This window comes from Schistocerca serialis, chromosome 6 (genome assembly GCF_023864345.2).
Source record: "Schistocerca serialis cubense isolate TAMUIC-IGC-003099 chromosome 6, iqSchSeri2.2, whole genome shotgun sequence".
NCBI classification, from domain to species: Eukaryota; Metazoa; Arthropoda; class Insecta; order Orthoptera; family Acrididae; genus Schistocerca; species Schistocerca serialis.
This window is the reverse complement of record NC_064643.1, coordinates 624,160,013-624,179,821: the sequence shown is the minus strand read 5'-3', so window position 1 is coordinate 624,179,821 and position 19,809 is coordinate 624,160,013.

The window sequence follows — 19,809 nt, the reverse complement described above, 5'->3', positions numbered from 1 at the left end:
TAAAACTTTGTACCCTCAAATGAGACTCAAACTTGGGACTTTGCCTTTGATGGGCTAATGCTCTACGATCTGAGCTATCCAGGCACAACTCATAACCCACCTTCACAGCTTTACCTCCGGCGGAAATTTTGTCATGATATTTCCAGCAGAGAATTAGTGTGGAAGGGGTGGGAGCTGACAAAGTGGAGGTACTATTTGTAAATGGTGGAATTTATACGTTGGTATTTTTCTGGAGCCATTGGAAAAGTGACAGTCAGCATTCAGTATAGTAGAATGATGCACTGGAGAGAACAAGATACTGTGGCAAAGGAGGGATAACAGGGTTGCCACAGGTTCTGGAAATCAGATAATTTCAGGGAAATTTGGAAAAAAAAGACTACTGGAAAAATCTCGTTTTTGTCTCAGTAGATGAAATGGTTTATTTACTGTGGTGTCGTGCATCGTCGCTGGCTGGGTGCAGCTGTGTACGTGTGTTGCTTACCTACTCCCTCATTACTACTTCTTCTCCCCTTCCTATTACTCCCCTCTGCTTGCAGTCAGTGCTGCCTCAACTTCGCTAGCCCATCAGCTGCTGATGGGTGGCATTAGGAGTGGTTTGTTTGGATCTGATTTTCAGAGACTATAGACACAGCGGCATTAGAAAGTGGTCATGTGTGTATGAGTTGTGTCTGATTGTGTGAATGTGCGTGTGCTCTCGTTTTCTGACAATATCTATGGCTGAAAATTTAGTTGTGAGAGGATGATTGTCTTTTCTATGTGCCTGTCTGTGGCTCAGCATTCATCTTTGCTGTGAGTTGCTACCTATCCCCATTATTATTGATTCTCAGAGTATTTTAATATGTTATCTGTCACATAGATTGATCACCCCAGTCTAATTTCATTGACATGCTGTCTGTGGCTTGTGAATAGCTAGCCACACAAGTGGATTTCCACCACGGGCCAAAACTGCAGACCGTTTATGTAGTCATCTGTAATGGATCAGACCTGCCAATCTGAAGCCATTCAGTTCCCACTAATGTGCAGGCCCTCCCTGATGGATCTAGTCTTACCGATCTGCCCGTAGGCTGGGTCTGTTTATGTGTGGCATAATGCAGTCGATTTTCTTGGTTTCTTCATGGACCCAGGACTGCAGTGCTCCTCAGCAGGTCAGAGGCCATGGGCGATGGATTTCAGGAATTGCGGCTTTCTCACCGCAAGTATGTTGTGCTTGTGGCGTTTTGTAGACATTTTATTTGTGCTAGTATATTTTGGCACTTTAAAATTAGTTTATATGTTAGAAAGTATGGACAATAATAAGAAGAAAATTGTGTCAGTTGCTGGCAGTTTGTACGCTATGTACTCATATATTTCTTGAAAGAAAAACCACACAATACCTGTAAAACAAGACATAACACAATGGGTAATGCCTGACAATAACAAACATAGTAGAACCAAAATTTTATTGGTGGTCACCTATAGTGTTCATTTACACAACTCTTCCCTTCCTTTTACACCTCTTTCAAGAGGCCTACTTTTTCTGAGGTTATTTCTGAAATCAGTGAAGGTATTTTAAATCTGTCTTGCAATTCCAAGGAAATGTGTATTTTTGTGCCTAAATGTGTTTTGTTTTATTGAAATAAAATAACATCAGTGGTCTTAGTGAAACTCATTTACCACTTGGCTTGCTTTCTCCATCTAAAAACAGTTCATGGCAAAAGGAGTTGATGTTAGTACTTAAGATTATTGCTCACACCAGGAAACGCCATCTGCTTGCATGTTTTTTTTTTTTTTTTTTTTTTTAGATATTTCCTCGTTTGCACTATTGTTTCTTGTTCCATGGCTGCAAAGACAGAGTGTCTTAACTTACCCTTGAGATCCCAAAATTTTTCAGGGGAAAATCTTAAAACTTGTCTGGAAATCAGGGAATCTCACTTGGGGAAACTTGCGCAATCCTGATTGAGGATAGTGCGTCTCGGCCCTCAGTGCAAATCATGAACATTTCATCTGTGAACCCAAGTCAAACAAGGGATTTATTATCTGGGCTGACAAGAAAGGTTTCCAATAGATTATCCACAAACAGTTCACATTTGAGGCTGCCTGCACCCACGCTGCAGATTTATTTGAATGATGTTCAGTCAAAAATATACAAAAATTTTCGATTTTTTTTAAAAAAAATTTATTTATTCATCTACATCAGTGTTGCGCTTTTCAAAATATTTCTCCATTACATATTGTACATTTATGCCAACACTTTTTCCAATACCTGAAACGCTTCTAAAACTCTATCTTTGGGGTAGATTTTAGCTCTCTCGGTGATGGTTGTAATATGGTAGAGCTTTAAGATTTTTAAAAACAGAAAAAGTCACATGGGATGAACACTCCACCTTTGTGGTTGTGCAGTTACTGAACCTAGTGTGTGCCACTGTGTGTAGAGGGTGCGTATTTAGTACTTTGATTTTGGGAAGACTACTGCAACAATGTACATTCTAAGCTCTCTATATTCTATACATTGTTAAAATTAATTTTTGAGGAGACATTTAATTTTTCAATTCTTTACAGAAGCACTACACTAATCTACAATTCGTAAATTACAACCACTGATACAGAAAGATTGCTGCAAAAATATCATTCACTGACAAAATAATGCATAATTCAGAAAATGAAAGCAAAGTAGTATGGGATGTTATAAAATGTGAAACTGGAAAAGACAGTGACAAGTATAACAATATACAAATTAAACATGGCATAGGTTAATTGAAAATACTCAGTAATTGGCAAATTTTGTAAATGTCTTCCTCTGGTATTGTGGACGAGTTGCAACAAAATCTTTGTGAAACACATGTAGCACCCACCAAGACTTACACAGCAAGCACAATGATGCTGGTTTCCCACAACAGACCTTGAAGTCAGGAAGACAATACAGAAATAAAAAAAAAAGAATAAGTGGAAATAGTTGAGATTCCAGTCTTTGTTCTGAATGCCTGCATAGACAGCTTACAAACCCCATCATGAAACATAATGAATGATTCCTATTGTTCTGATTTTTCCTGAGTACCTAAAGCATTCAAGAGTTTAATCTTGATCCACTGCTGAATATGTTGCTAAAATAACTATTCGCTTTTCTGTTCAGAAATGATTTATCAACGCATTTCGGGCTCTGCCCATTATGAGAAATATTAAAAACAAGTACAAAATTCTTATACAGAGTATGGATCCATGTGTGTCACCCATCAGTATCAGAACTTATGCATGACTTGTGCTTTTACTAAAGAAAGGTAATGTGGAGACTATTGAAAACTACAGACCGTTTCACTACTGTCTGCATTCTCAAAAATAATTGAATCAGTAATGAAAGATAGACTAAGGAATTGCATGAATAAATACAACTTTTTAACAAAGTACAGTTTTGTTTCCAGAGTTGGAGAAGTACAATATCAACTATTACAGAGTTCACAAAAGTGGTACTGGAAATTTTTTACCATAAAATACTACTAAAAAAACGTAGAAGCACTAAGTGTAAGAGGAATAGTGAGTGAATTGTTAAGTCTTATTTGGAACACAGGGTGCAGAAAGTAGAGATAGTTCATGTGTCTGCTGATGATAGATTTTTAGCACAACAGTTGTCAGGAAAGAAACATATAAAGATAGGTGTGCCTCAGGGCAGTGTATTGCATCCAGTTCTATTTGTAGTATGCACTGTCTGATCAAAAGTATGTGAACATGTCTACGTATTGTAGACCACTAGATGTCACGAGAGGGCGCGCGGTTAGAGGCGCAGGGTCACAATGGCATGGCCCCTCCCATGAGAGGTTCGAGTCCTCCCTCGGGCATGGGTGTGTGTGTGTTGTTCTTGGCATAAGTTAGTTTGAGTAATGTGTAAGTCTAAGGACTGATGACCTCAGCAGCTTGGCCCCTGAGGAATTCACACACACACATTTTGTCATGAGACGTGAAGACACCAGTGTAAAAGGATGTCAGCAGTTTTGTGTTATCAATAGACAAACAGTTAACAGCAGAATAGGTTGGCCACAAGAGCTCACTGGCTTCAAACCTGCACTACTCATTGGATGTCATCTGATCAACAAATCCATCAGGGACATTTCAACTCTTCTAAAGCTGTCCTAGTTGGCTGTTGGTGATATGTCAGTGATGTGGAAACACAAACTACCACTGCTAAATCACAATCAGGCAGACCTCATGTACTGTTGGATAGCGACAATTGAGCGTTGTGAAGGATGATAGTGAAAAACTCTCACAAATTCAGAGAAAGGAGTCACTCATGAGTTTCAAAGTGCTGCCAGCAGTCCGGCTAACCCAATGACTGCATGTTGGGTGTTAAAAATAATGGGCAACAGTGGTTGAGTATCTCTTCACAAGCCCCACATTTCTGTAGTTAGTGCTAAAAGACACCCGAGGCAGTGTAAAAAGTGACATCACTGGACAGAGGATGAGTGGAATGAGTGGTTTGAAGCAATGAATCATTCCACATGCTGTGACAATCCATTAGAAGGGTTTGGGTATGGTGAAGGCCTGGAGAACGCTACTTGCCATTGTGTGTCATGCTAACCATGAAGTACAGAGGTGGTGTCATGGTATGGGGATGTGGTTCCCTTAATGTGCTTAAGAAAATGCTAAATACAGAAGGATATGATAACATTTTACAGCATTGTGTACTGTATATAGTTGAGTAACAATTCAGAGATGATGGATGGTTGCTTGTACCAGCACAACAGTGCTTGCCGTCATAAAGCAGCATAGATGCCCAGATATTATGATGAGATAGTTTATATCAGTGACTTTCGAGACAGCTAATGACAACAACTCAGTGTCACTGATAAAACCCAGAACACTTATTAGAGAAATCAAATGAAACCCCAAGAATGTTTCTGATTGGACAGTATGTGATAAAATAACAATGAATATAAAGAAAACGAACAGTGGACACTTCAGCATAAAGAGGGCAAACAACTTTGTTGCATTAAGCATACAGTTTCTTATGACATACTGTTCCTTCATACGCTAAATTCTCGTCTATGGGAGTCAGCTATGGATATCAAAGGTGCAAAACATGGACACAATTTTTATATTGCGGAAAAGGGCCATAAGAATAATAACTAGAAGTAGTAGCTGGGCTCATTGTAAAGAGTTATTTAAAAATAACTGGGTAGCCTTGCTGCACCAGGTAAGTACATCTACCAACCTGTTGTACAAATCAAATCAGGGAAACAGTGCATAGTATTTCACTAACAATTCTGTAGATAATCATGGAACAAGAGTCAGTTTGGACTTACATTTACTAAGGAAAAACAAACAAAAACTCAAAACAGCATTTTTATCAAGAAATAAAATTGTATAATAAATTGGCCAAGGCAGTGTAAAATATAACTAAAACATATCTATTTAAAAGATGTCTAAAAAATTATTCATATGTAATACATGCTACACAATTAAGAACTGCTTAGAGGGCTCAGAGTAGTGGTTAATAATGAAAGGGGACGACTGAAACAACCTCTCACATGGTCAGAATGTAATGTTTTACAAGAAAATAATGTCGTAAGCTCTGTGGTGCATGCTCGTTCTGCCTTGACATTCTCCTGACCTCAGCACCTCACTCATCATGAGGGAGTTCTGACTCAATTTTCCAAGTGGACCAGGGGAAGGACATGAAGACATGCATAGGACACAGTTGTATGTTTTGGGCCTGGAATCAGTTTCCCAAACAGATTTAGCATACAAATGATCTATGAAAATAATTAACGGGAGGGAGTGTAAGAAGCCTAACAGCATGTTTGTGGTCCCGGAGTCAGCAGCCAGTGTCCTTAGCGTGTGCTGTGAAAAACTACATTTTATATTATGAGTTAAGCGAGTGCAAATTGTGTGTACGTCAAAGAACATTGTGCAGCAGTGACTAACTAAATGAGGTAGTGTAGTTATTAAGACAATGATCTCATATCATGGGGAATGGAGTTCCATCTTTCTGGCCTTTTGGTTTTCCATGGTTGCCCTAAATGATTTTAGGCAAATGCTGAGATGGCTTCATCATCAAGGCCGTGGTTTACCACCTGTCATCTCCTCATAAAAGTGTAGTTGTGTATACTATGTGTATGTACATTTTGCACAATTTATTTTCATTGTGTTATCATGACAAATCTTACATCTTTGTCAGATGATCCTTGGTTGAGTAAATAAATCAAATCAACCAAAGGAAATTATTGACGCCATATGTCGCCATTGAATATGGAGAAAGGTCCTTTGGACTGATGAGTCATAGTAGGGTTTACTATGTCAAAAATCATGAGGTGATGCAGATCATTTGCCAAAAGGACACAGTTGAGACAAGCGGTGGAGGTATTCTTATTTGGGGGATGTTTACAGGAGATGGAATAGTCCCACGATACCTCTTACACCAGCTAACAATACAGTACATTTGTTTTGATAATTAGCATCTGTTTGCCCACAGAACTTTTCAGGTACCTGTACCCACAGCAAGACAGTTCTCTGACCTGTCACTACTAAATTCTCTCAGAATGGTTACACTCGACAGATGCAAAGGTGCTTGTCAGGTCACCAGAGCTTGATCCTATTCAGTACATCTGGGACACCTTCTGAGAAGATGTGCACATCCTGGAACAGCTTGTACAAATTTTCATGTGTTGTGGTGATGGCTGTGCAGTCATTAAGCAGGATGTCTCCCCACACTTGCCCTGTTTTTTGGAGCTCTGTTCATGACAAGATGCTGTCATCATCAGGATGGAGTATGGGTTCTACATGCTACTAAATAGGTGTGTGTAATTCAATTGTTTATGAGCATTTGAACAGTCCTCTACCTTCATAGCCTGTCAAGTCCTCGCAGTCTCATAGATTGAGGTCTAGGCGAAGTAAATGAAAACTGTTTTCGGGGCTCTTTCAAATGATGTACACCACTCAGTTTTTGCAGTTAAAGGGGTCTCTCCATATTTATTAGTACTACAAACCATGCAATGACCAGGTCCAGTTTCACATCCACACTTCTTATACAGGTAGACATCTCCAGACATAACCTTAATTAACGCCATCTCAGTTCAGTGGCTCACTAATCAGTGAACTCAATAATGGCATGACACAGCTGAAGAATAATAGAAAGAACTGTGCACATGATAATGCTTTGAATAAAGTCACATCAGTGAAAGAACCAATTGGTAAACCAATCACTGTCAAAATCCAGGTGTTATATGGTAGCTATTAGATGCATAATTTCACAGATACTCGCAGTTGTCAAATAGGTGTTATCCGTACTTGCTACATAGATGTAATGTGAGTTATTTCTGGGAGCATGCTCAATATAGGTGTTGCCGCATAGATGTTAAGCAATTGCTTTCTGGTCACAGCCTGAGAATTATGGGTGTTGTCTGACTGTTTATAGACTGGCGTACAAACATATTGTTATTATGGAAATCACCTAATCATCTGTGGTATAACAGAGGTAGTGGCGGAGGACATACGGTGCCATTTGTAATTTTACTTACGTTCGAAATAGGCTTATGTCTTTTGAAGTTATTTTATTGGTCGTGACGCAGCTGCTGGGCTAAGACATTTTTCATTTATTAGTGTGTATGACTTCTGAAGAAGGCTATATTATTGTATCAGAAACCATGGTCAAGGATTAAAATAAACATAATTTAGTGTAATTGTGGGCTGTTTTTCATTTTTAGTTTCATTAGTTTCACACAATACACTGAAAAATATTTTGGATTTAATTACATAGACTTCCAAACGTCACCAGATCCAACCATTGACAGGACATTTTTCTCGTGAAACACAGTATTAAATTTTTTTCTTCCATTCTCCGATATGGTACTAGCATATATTTACAAGCAAAAAACCAGTCATTGAGATAGTAAACTTTTACATACATAAGTACTGAGCAAAGTAGCTGATGACTACTTTTCCTTATTCTTTATGGACAGGATGGTTAGACAAGAGGAGTGATCTATAAAATGAAGAATAGAATCACTCAGCTGTGGAGGCATTACTTGCCATGTAATACAGTCACTCTGAGCCCCCTGCTTATTCATGGGGTCACTTCCCCTTCATCTGATTTTGCAACATTGGGTGAAATTTCATATTTACTTTTCAAAACAGCTGCAAAACACAACAAAGTTTTTGAACATTTGACCACCTACAAGTACAAAAGCTTTGAACATTACTTCTACATTGAAAATTACCTTGTGCATATTTACATCGTAAATTTATTCCTTCAAATTGTTTACTTCCACATCCTATTTTAATAATTTGTACATGGCTACTGCTGGTAACTTCACAACAGGCTTCTTTAGTTAGACACCCTGCACCTTCTTTGCCTGTCCACTTTTCATTTCAGTATTATTTACATTAACTTTTACTACTGCATTTCATTTATCTTATTACTAATCAAACAACCCCCACTCCTCCCTTCAACAAGATCATCAGCTCTGTCCACAGTTTCATTCATTACTTGCACGTATTCAGTTTAATTAACCATGTGAATACTTACATTAACAATTTCCTGATCTACTCCCAGAAGCTTTCCATTGGAAATAATTTCATTACTATCACTACAGAGGCAAGTATGCACTACTACTGTTAATTCATTCTGACAAAAATCACCAACTTCAACTTCCATCTCCTCATTACATAGTTTTTCAAGCTCAACTCCATTGTCCCACAAATTCTAAATCCAGTATCTAATTATGATCTCACTCTTTCTGCAAATTCGTCTATTTTCTCTTCTCCGCAGACTTGCATTGAATCTATTTTCTTCATTTAGTATTCAGCTACTAACTTCATTTGTTTTTTTATATCACTACTATTTTTGTCCAGTTTTAATTTTTGTTGAGTGGCTAATGTCAGTAACAATTTCATGTCCACAGCTCCAGATTGTTTCTGTGCCCCTTGACTTTCTTGCTAGAATTCCTGCTGAACATTAATTTGTTCAATCAATTCGGAAGTTTTCTGTTACTCTTCCACATTACAGTAATCAGTGGGTGGCACCCCTGACCTTTTGTACAAGGACTATTCAGAAAGTAGGGAACGTTTTGGCATTTAAAACAAAACTAAGTTCAAGAAATACATTTTATTATATACATCTGAAAGAGTGACTGACATACTACTTTTCCACGTAGTCACCAAACACATTGACGCACTTATCATGGCAGTGGACAAGCTTTGAAAGACCTTCATCATAAAATTCTGCCGCCTGAGACTTCAGCCAGTGAGTCATGCCCGCCTGGAGTTCCGCGTCGTCATCAAAGCACTGCGTTACAAGCCAGTACTTCATCTTGGGAAACAAGTGGAAGCTGCATGGTGCAAGATCAGGGCTGTAGAACAGTGAGGGAAATTTTCCCATTTGAATGAATTAATGAGTTCTTTAGTGCAGTTTGTTGTGTTAGGTCGGGCATTGTTGAGCAAAAACAAAATTTTGGATGTCAGTTTTCCTCGGTGTTTGTTTTGAATTGCTCTTCTAAGGCTGTGAAAAGTTTGACAGTACCGGGCAGAATATATGGTTGCTCCACATTCGAGAAAATCAATAAGAAGCACACCTTGCCTATTCCAAAACACTGTCACCATCAACTTCCTTGCTGACAAGGTTTGCAAACATTCTCGTGGTTTTGGGGGGCACTTTGTGTGCCCCCACTCCATGGGCTGTAATTTTGTCTTGCAATTGACATGTTTCACCCAAGTCTCGTCACCGGTTACAATTCGATCCAATAATGAATAACCATGTTTGTGGAAGGTCTCCAGAAATGTCAACGTTGCCCCCATTTGCTGTTCTTTACGGTGCTCTGTAACCATTTTGGGCACCCATTGTGCACAAAATTTGTGGTAGCCTAACTTTTGAGTGACAATTTCAAACAACAAAGTTTGTCAAACTTGTGGAAAAGAAAGTGAAAGCTCCGTTATTGTGAAGTGAATCGTTTCATCAACTTTAGCGACAAGATTGTCAGTCACAATGCTCAGGCGTCCACTCTTCTCTTCATCATGAATGTTGGTTCGGCCATTTTTAAACCAGATGCACCATTTCCGGATGGACCATTCACTCGATATGTTGTTTCCGTACACTTCACACAGTTCACGATAAATTTCTATAAGTTTTAATTTTTTTGCCAACAAAAACCATTATCACAGACGGCACCTCAAAATTGGCGGGATTTTTGATTGCTGCGCACATGTCAAATTCGAATATCAAAAAAACCAGACCCGCAGAGATGTTCCAGCTATCACAGATGGATGCTGACTCAGCTGCTGACCACGCACATACCAAAATATACACGATCGGTGCGCACCTAGCAGCGTCAGATGGAAATGTTCCCTACTTTCTGAATAGCCCTCATATATTATTATGTTAGTCACTTGATCGAAAAGTTGTATTTTTCTAATTTTGCCATGCTATCATCACCATGAAGTTCACTTTTAATTACTACATTTTGTTTCTTTCCAGCATATAGTTCTTGGTCCGTATCTTCAAACACACTGTCGTCACAATGTTCACTTTTGATTTTTACCTCCTGTTCCTCAACATTAAGTACACTGTCTTCTCCTTCCTTGTCATTAATTTGGGCAAACAGTCAATAACAATCAATAATGATAGCACTTTACCTTTAAAATACCTCGCCCACATCTCGTGGTCGTGCGGTAGCATTCTCGCTTCCCACGCCCGGGTTCCCGGGTTCGATTCCCAGCGGGGTCAGGGATTTTCTCCGCCTCCTGATGGCTGGGTGTTGTGTGATGTCCTTAGGTTAGTTAGGTTTAAGTAGTTCTAAGTTCTAGGGGACTGATGACCATAGATGTTAAGTCCCATAGTGCTCAGAGCCATTTGAACCATTTTTTTTAAATACCTCAGCACCAGTTGCTGCTGTCAGCTGTAGATGTTGTCTCCTTACTGCATCTCGCAATAACTCCCACACCTAAGCTCACTAAGTTGCTGACTTTCTGAATCCCCATCCATCTGGTACCTTATTGGTTGCTGCACTGTCCAAAATGATGTCGGCATCCTCATCTAGTATTGGCTGAACTCTGCACATAGCAGTTCCACAATTAATTCTGTGTCATTAATGTTCCATGCGGTGACCTATTCACAGCTACTGCTTGCCTTTGTGAATTCCTTCACTGTCGCTTCTTTATTATGTAAGCCTTTTCCACAGTGCTTCTCCTGCAAAGTGAACCAGAATATCAGGGGAATAAAAAATAAAGTAGATGAGCTATTAGTGTGTTTAGATTATCTCAAAAATATGAATGAGATTGATATATTCTGCCTGTCTGAACACCATGTAACTGTGGGCATGGGCAGTGTCAGTATTAGGGGTATAATTTAGCATCTTACACTTGTAGATTTAGGATGGATAAAGGAGGAGTTGCCATTTTCATAAAACAAGGGTATAAATGCAAAACTGTAGAAGTAAGCAAATTTTGTGTTGATCAGCACTTTGAGGTTTGTGCATGTGAACTTCAGCTAGATAATGTAGTATTAATATTAGCAACCATGTACAGGTCCCCATTAGGAGTCTGGGAACTATTCATAAAAAAATTTGACTCCCTATTATGCTATCTGTCAGACAAAAAGAAGAAGTTATTAATCTGTGGTGATTTCAATGTAAACTTGCTAAGTAATTATGATAAGAAAAGTGAACTAGAAGTGTTATTAACAACATATAACTTAGAATCAGTGATCAATTTCCCTACACGTATAGCTCAGGACAGTAGCATGCTAATAGATAATGTATTTGTACAGAAAGAGGATGTAAAACAAACACATGCTTTCTCTGTAGTAAATGGATTGTCAGATCATGATGCACAACTGATTAACTTACAAAACCTAACAGGGTGTACAGTTCAGAAACCATTAAGTAAAAGTGTGAGGTCACTCAACCTGGTATCTATACAGCACTTCAGAGAAAGCTTAAGAATTGTTAATTGGGGAGATGTATATAATGAGCCAAATGCTAATGATAAGTGCAACATATTTCTTGATAAATTTATATCCCTCTTTGAACATTGTTTCCCAAAGGAAATTACTAAGTGTAACACCACACACTTTTCAAAGAAACCTTGGATTACCACAGGTATTAAAGTGTCTTAAGAAAGAAAAAGACAACTGTATGGGACAGCAAGAATTAGTGAAGATCCAGAAGTAGTTTTCCACCATAAAAATTATTGTAACATACTGAGAAAAAGTAAGTAAATCAAGAAATATGTATGTTAGAGAAGAAATTAACAACACTGGCAATAAAATCAAATCAATATGGAATGTTGTTAAAAGGGAGACAGGAAAAGTAACCACTGAGGTAGGTAGTATTACTGTTAAAGAGAACGAGACCATCCTAACCAACAGTACACAAGTAGCTAATGTATTTAACAATAATTTCTCAAGTGTAGGAGAAAAAAATTGTGAGAACAGTTCAAAACAAAAAAGCTAGGCAGTACATGGAAGAGTCTGTTTTGAAAAAAATTTGTCAGATTAAGTTTCGCCTTAGAACCCCTTGTGAAATAAGTAAAATTATTAAATCTCTGAAAAGTAAATGTTCTGTTGGAGTAGATGACATCTCTAATATGATATTAAAACAATGTTGAGCAGTTACAGCTGATGTTCTGACTCACATATGTAATGGATCACTAACTCAAGGTATTTTCCCAGACAGGTTAAGATATGCCTTTGTCAGGCCTCTCCACAAAAAGGGGGACGCCACAGGTGCCAATAATTATCGGCCAGTATCCTTGCTTACAGCATTCTCAAAAATCTTCGAGAAAGTAATGTACTCAACAGTGGTTAGCCATCTCAACAGTAATGGGATAATTAGTACATCACAGTTTGGATTTCAAAAATGCTGTTCCACTGAGACAGCAATATACAATTTCACTGTCCACTTAATAGAGTCTTTAAAAAGTAAAATGTCACCAATATGAATTTTCTGTGACTTGTCCAAAGCATTTGATTGTGTGAACCATGACTTTATGTTACAGAAATTACAATTCTATGGTATAAATGGAATAGCATTTGAGTGATTTGAGTCATACCTTCAGAAGAGGAAGCAAAAAGTTTCCTTGTATGGGTCAAGTGATTTAAATAAGTTTGCCACTTCATCTAACTGGGGTGAAATTACATTAGGTGTTCCACAGGGTTCAATCATGGGTCCCCTTCTGTTCTTGATATATGTGAACGACCTCCCTTCCTATCTGAAACAGGAAGCTAAACTGACACTGTTTGCTGATGATACAAGCATCGTTATTAATCCAGTAAAAGACAGTCAAATTGAAAATGATACAAATAAGGTCTTTGGAAGAGTCATTAATTGTTTTTCTGCAAAAGGGCTTGCTTTAAACTTTGAAAAAACACAATACATCCAATTTTCTACTGCAAAAAGTACAATTCCTTCAATAAATGTAACACATCAACAGAAGTCAGTAGATAGGGTGTGCATATAGATGAGAATCTTAATTGGAAAATTCATATTTTGGATCTCCTAAAGCGACAAGGTTCAGCAGCTTTTGCGATCAGAATAATTGCCAATTTTGAGGATATAGAAATTAGTAAGCTAACATACTTTGCATACTTTCACTCTCTGATGTCATACGGAATAATATTTTGGGGTAACTCAACATTTAGACAAAAAGTATTCACTGCTCAAAAGAAATTGGTTAGAATAATGTGTGGGGTTCATAGTCGCACATCTTGTAGGCATATTTTTAAAAGTTTGGGAATTCTTACAACAGCCTCACAATAAATCTACTCACTAATGAAATTTGTTCTCAACAACATGTACCAGTTTAAGAACAACAGTGACATTCATGATTATAATACCAGAAAAAAGAAAGACTTACACTGTCCTTTACTCAACCTATTTTTGGCGCAAGGGGTAAAATATGCTGCTATAAAAATTTTCGACAAAATACCAGATGAATTAAGGTGTCTGATAGATAGCAGTAATAGCTTAAAAAATAAATTGAAATTATATCTCCTTGACAACTCCTTCTATACCATAGATGAATTCTTGAATAGGAATAAATAAATATATAAATGTAGCATATGCATTTTGTGCCATTAAAGCGAATGGGGTAAATAATAGAAATATTAATCTTTAACTCTGTATTATATATAGCTGAAACTGTTTTCAAGGATTGTACAGTTAAGTAGCTCTCTCCACTTTTATTAGCACTTTAAATGCTGTAATGACCAGACACAGTTTCACAGTCACGTGTCTTACACAGATAGACACCTTAACACTGTTGTCTCCAGACATTATCTTAATAAAACAATCTCAGTGCGCTAATCAATGAACACAGTAATGGCATGAGACAATGGTGGAATAATAAAAAGAACAGTTCACAAGAAAATATTGCGAATAAAGTCACATCAGTGAAAGAAACAACTGGTAAACATATCACTGTGAAGCTCCAGATGTTAAATGGTACCGATTCACTTCTAGCTTAACACAATTTAGGCACCATAATTTAAGACAATGACTGTTATAGCAAGTTGATCAGCAATTTTGATCAGACAGGCTGTGTAGATGACACATTCATAAATGCATCTTCAGAATATAATTGTGACATGTAGTCAGTGAGAGCACTAGATACAATTGGCAGCAAACCACTTGCTGTATAAAAACAGGTAATTCAGTTTTTTAATAAGATCCACAGTCATCATTCCTTTTAGATCTTCTTGAGCTATAAACTTGGCTATGGAATCATAAGTACTTATAGTTATTTCTCCAAGAACTGGGATAGTACAGAGTGGTTGGCAGTAGTCAAGTCTCCAGAGCTCCTGTTAAGATTTGACTCTACCAGTCTTGTAATGCCTGCACTGAAAAAGAATGTGATTGGTATCACTAATTGTGACATCATCACATTGGCATTTGTTTGTCTCTAATATGTCTATTCTACATAAGTAATCATCAAAAATTTGTAGCAGTAAGGAAAATTTAAGTTAGAAGGCATTAAGAAACCTTTAATAGGACCCACCCTCAAATCAGTGAAGGTTAATCTTACAGTTGAAAAAGAATTTTTAAAATTTTACCAGGCATGTGTCCAGACCATTAGCATCTGACAGACTTTTGTCCAAGAAGCGGTTAACATAAACATGGGCCATAGCCCTCACAATGTTTAAGGAAGTGAGATACTAATTTTCTTTGCCCAGATTATAGTAGCAAGCAGTGACATTTGTACAAATGGCTTATTTATGAGGGCCGATGGACAAATTGTATATGTCCTTTACATACTTAAATAGAGAAACTTCAGTAAAATAACTATAATCAGAGTATCATAAGAGAATCACGTGTAACAAAGCAACACGTCAGACAACTGTATATCATTACAATACATTTGCTACCAAAAATACAAATGGAGTGTGCACAACTTCATTCCTTATTCTGGTGTTGGCTCAGTCCCACGTGGTTGCTGCCGGTATTTTTATTTTTGGTTGCCAATGGTACCACCTACCGGAGTCTCTTGCTAATAATCCTAGTGAACACAATAATAAACGGGCTTCTAAAACAGACAAAGACCCAGGAGTAGTTTACACTTCATGGCAGGGACATTCGCCTTAAATAATCTCTCCACCTCATGTAACATTCCCCTAGGCCAATGTATCACTTCATAGCATCCCCTCTGCAGAATGACAAACCCTAACTTCTAACCTACTGGACTCCCTTGGACTGTGTGGTACTGTAGGCAGTAGATTTACAGGGGTTCGTGGCAGGTTGTCTTTGTGGCTTACCTGCGCAATGGCAGTGTAGTCAGCCTCTGCACTTTCTCGACTTGCCCTTACCTGCAGTTCAGCCACTTGTACACTATTCGGCTCCCTGTGAATTCTGGACTTAGTAAATACGTAGAACTAAGGTTTGGAGACGAATTTCGGTGCTACTAAAAACTGCAATGCAGCTCTGATAAAAGCAATTATATTCTAGAGACACATTGGCCTCAAAATCCTTTGATACAATTTATTACAAAACAGATTGCAAAATCATAGTTTACATGCCAGAAACAACCAGATAGTGGCCAGACGGATATCCCCCTCTAAGTGGGTTCAAGACCACCATTGGATACTGATTGCATTTGGTTGTTGTCTCAATCAGGCTAAGCCCAGTTGTGATTGTATTAATATAATTCACTCAGCTGCCATGTGGGTCTATTAATGCACAAGGCCAGGATCTTGTATTACCAGCTGTCACGGAACTCAGTCTTTACTTGCACTTGATACCCTACATAAAAATAAGCATGATCATAACCAATTGATCATAATGATTATCAGCAGAAAACAAAAACAGAATTGCAACAGCAGTACCGACCACAACAGCTGAGCCGGCCGAAGTGGCCGTGCGGTTAAAGGCGCTGCAGTCTGGAACCGCAAGACCACTACAGTCGCAGGTTCGAATCCTGCCTCGGGCATGGATGTTTGTGATGTCCTTAGGTTAGTTAGGTTTAACTAGTTCTAAGTTCTAGGGGGCTAATGACCTCAGCAGTTGAGTCCCATAGTGCTCAGAGCCATTTGAACCATTTGACCCACAACAGCTGACTTACCATTTTCAATGACTGTCGTGTTGTTGCATGCAATAAGCTTTGCTCAATTAACTATTTGTGTCTATGCCTCAGTAATTGTCACATATTATGATAAACATTCATTCACAGTCAAGATAACTTCACCACCTACATGAACGTTACTTTATCACAGTCTTATTCAGATGTAGCCAAAAAGCAAAGAATGTTTATTCCTCTCATAACGTACAGTTACGAATCAAAGATTTTTGTACTGCGGACACATCAGATTACTTAAAAAAAAAAAGTTATAATAATTAACATATTTCAGCAGGCATTTCTGTATTTTTACACATGAACAATTTAACAAGAATGTATATAACACTTATGATCATTTTGCAGCTTGCAATACAATTTACATAATATATTAACAATTTATTATACAATACATAATCTTTATAGTTTCTTTTCTTTTCAAATTGCCAAACTGTCTGCATGAATTCTTTGATTGAGTCATAACATTTTTCCACTAGTGTATTATATAACAATCTCTTTAGTGGGTCAAACTCTATATTTAACAGATATGTTATTTGATTTATTGTGAATTTTTAATCCTATGTACAATGGTGTTTGTGCGTAAAGTTTTAAATTATGAGAGGGAAGTTTGAAGCTGTGTCTGTGATGAGTACTGTAATTGCAGTTGAAATGAAAATTGTCAAGTGAGTCTTGATTTTTATATATGAAAATAAAAATTTCGTAGATGTACAGAGAAGGAATGGTTAGTATTTTTAATTTAGTAAATAATGGGAATTGTGATGTTATTTTTTGGACCAAGCACATTTCTTATGAGTCTCTTTTGAAGTGTAAGTAATCTTGGGCTGTTCATAGAGTTCCCCAGAAAATTATTCCGTATTGAATTATAGTCTCAAAGCAGCTGTGGTAGACTACCTTTCTGGTGTCCATAAGGGTGGAACCAAATAAGACATTCATCACATAAGCTAAGCTGTTTAGTTTGTTTGCTAAGAAGTCTACATGTGCCTTCCAATTTAAATCTTTGTCACGGTTTAGACCTAGAAATTTTACATAACTTGCTTCAACCATTTCCTGATCACTGTACACTATTTTCATGGAAGACACTGATGTTTATTTTAGCACTGAACTGCACTAATTGTGTTTTTGTGAACTGAGTTTTAATCCATTTTGCTGAAACCATAATTCTAGGTTTCTCATTATATTTCCCACAGTATCATGAATTTGTTCTAAATTGTCATTTTCAATTAAAACCGAGGTATCATCTACGAATAAAATGGAGTGAACATCAGTGTTTACAGGTAAATCATTTACGTACATCTGAAAAAGATAAGGTCCTAAAATTGAGCCCTGCGGGACCCCTGTGCAAATCTTTCTCCAGTCCGAGAATTATTTTTTTTCTATTTAAATTTAGAATAACTCTCTGTTTTCTTTCTGACAAATAAGATTTGAACCACTTCAGTGCTCTGTCCACGATCCCATACCTCTATAGCTTGTGTAGAAGTAGGTAGTGACCAACCGAGTCAAAAGCTTTGGCCAAAAACAAACTGCAACCTTTTTACCCTTGTCTAGAGCAAAGCTTATCTTTTCAGTGAATTCCCTGATAGCATTTATTGTATTTTTCCCTTTTTGAAATCCAAATTGACTTTTAACTATAATATTGTTTTCTATAAGAAAGTTTTGAAGATGTTTTGCAACAATCCTTTCTATCATCTTAGCAAAAACTGACAGCAGGGAAATAGGGTGGTAATTTCCCTTGTCATCTGGTGAGCCTTTCCTGAACGATGGTCTTATTTCCGCATATTTTAACACATCTGGGAAGTATCCTTCCTCAAATGAGTGATTAATAATTTTAGCTAATGGATGAGAAATGATGTTATAAACAGCCTTGACTATGTGGTTGAAATTTCATCCCACCCAGCTGATTTCTTGCTTTTTAAAGACACTATAACATCTTCTACATCTTCTGGGATAATTCTTCTAAATGTTTTAAGGCTTGCATTTTGTTTTATATTTACAAAGTTGACCTCTACCTTTCCTGATGGGCTGTGATATCTACTTCTGATTTTGCCACATTTATGAAGAAATCATTGAAACAGTTTGACATTTGAAAAGGATCTGTAATTATATCATTTTTAACTTTTACTTGTTCTTTACTCCCAACTCAGATTTGATGACACCCCAAATTGCCTTTTGTTTATTTTTGTGTTTACTAATATTCAAGTTGTTTGCCAATTTTTTTGCTGGCTGTACCATTTTTTTTTTAATTTATTCTTATATCTCTTTACATACCCCACAAAGTCATCATTTTTGTTATGTTTTAACTCATTGTGAAGCTGTCTTTTCCTTGCACTAAAAACTTTTATTCCTGGTGCAATACAATTTATTTTATTGGCTACTCTCTGTCACCAGGCTTGAGGAGGAAAAGTTTCGTTGAAAACGTCTAGGAAACAATTTAGGAATGTTTTGAAATTTTATTTCACTTGACATGCTATTCTCTATAGGCCAGTTTATAGTTCTCAGTTTGTCAGCAAATATATTTACATTCTCTTTGCTAAAGTTCTTTTTAAAACAAATATTCTGGTTTCCCTATTTTTGGAAGCTCTATCAGCAGTGCCTAATGATCTGATATGCTTAAATACAAACAGAATTTGCTTCCATCCTCAAACTGATAACTTGTCAGAATATTGTCAATACATGTATCAGAGTGGCTATCCCTTCTAGTACATACAGTGAAATTTAAATTGAAAGCATATTTCTGAATTAAGTCACAAAAATTTACAATGTCATTATTTTTATTTAATACATTTATATTAAAGTCTGCTGCAATTACAATTTTTTCTTTCTGTTTTTTTTTTTGTAGTCTTTCTAATAAACATTGAAAATTGGATAAAAAGAATTTTGTTACAGCACGTCCAGGAATTCTGTACAGAGATACAATTACAGTATTTAAATCAATTAGCTCCTCAGCACAAGTTTAAAAATTACCTTCCTCATTCAAACAATTGAACTCAGTTCTCTCTTTAAAATTTATTGAGTCATTTAGAAGGATGCAGCACCCCCCACAAGGTCAGTTACTTCTATAAAAGCTACTGGCAACTGTAAAATGTTCAATTTTGTTTGGAATCCCTTACTTCCTTTTGTCAGCCAATGTTCATTTAAACATACAATTTTTAAATTTGGACATTCCGAAAGTAAAACTTGAAGTTCATCAGTTTTTGAATAACTTGGTTTACAAAAATCTGAGACTATACCATTTATATCCAATGCATTGGAAAATGTTTATCGCTGGTTTGAATACTTTTAAGTAAATCA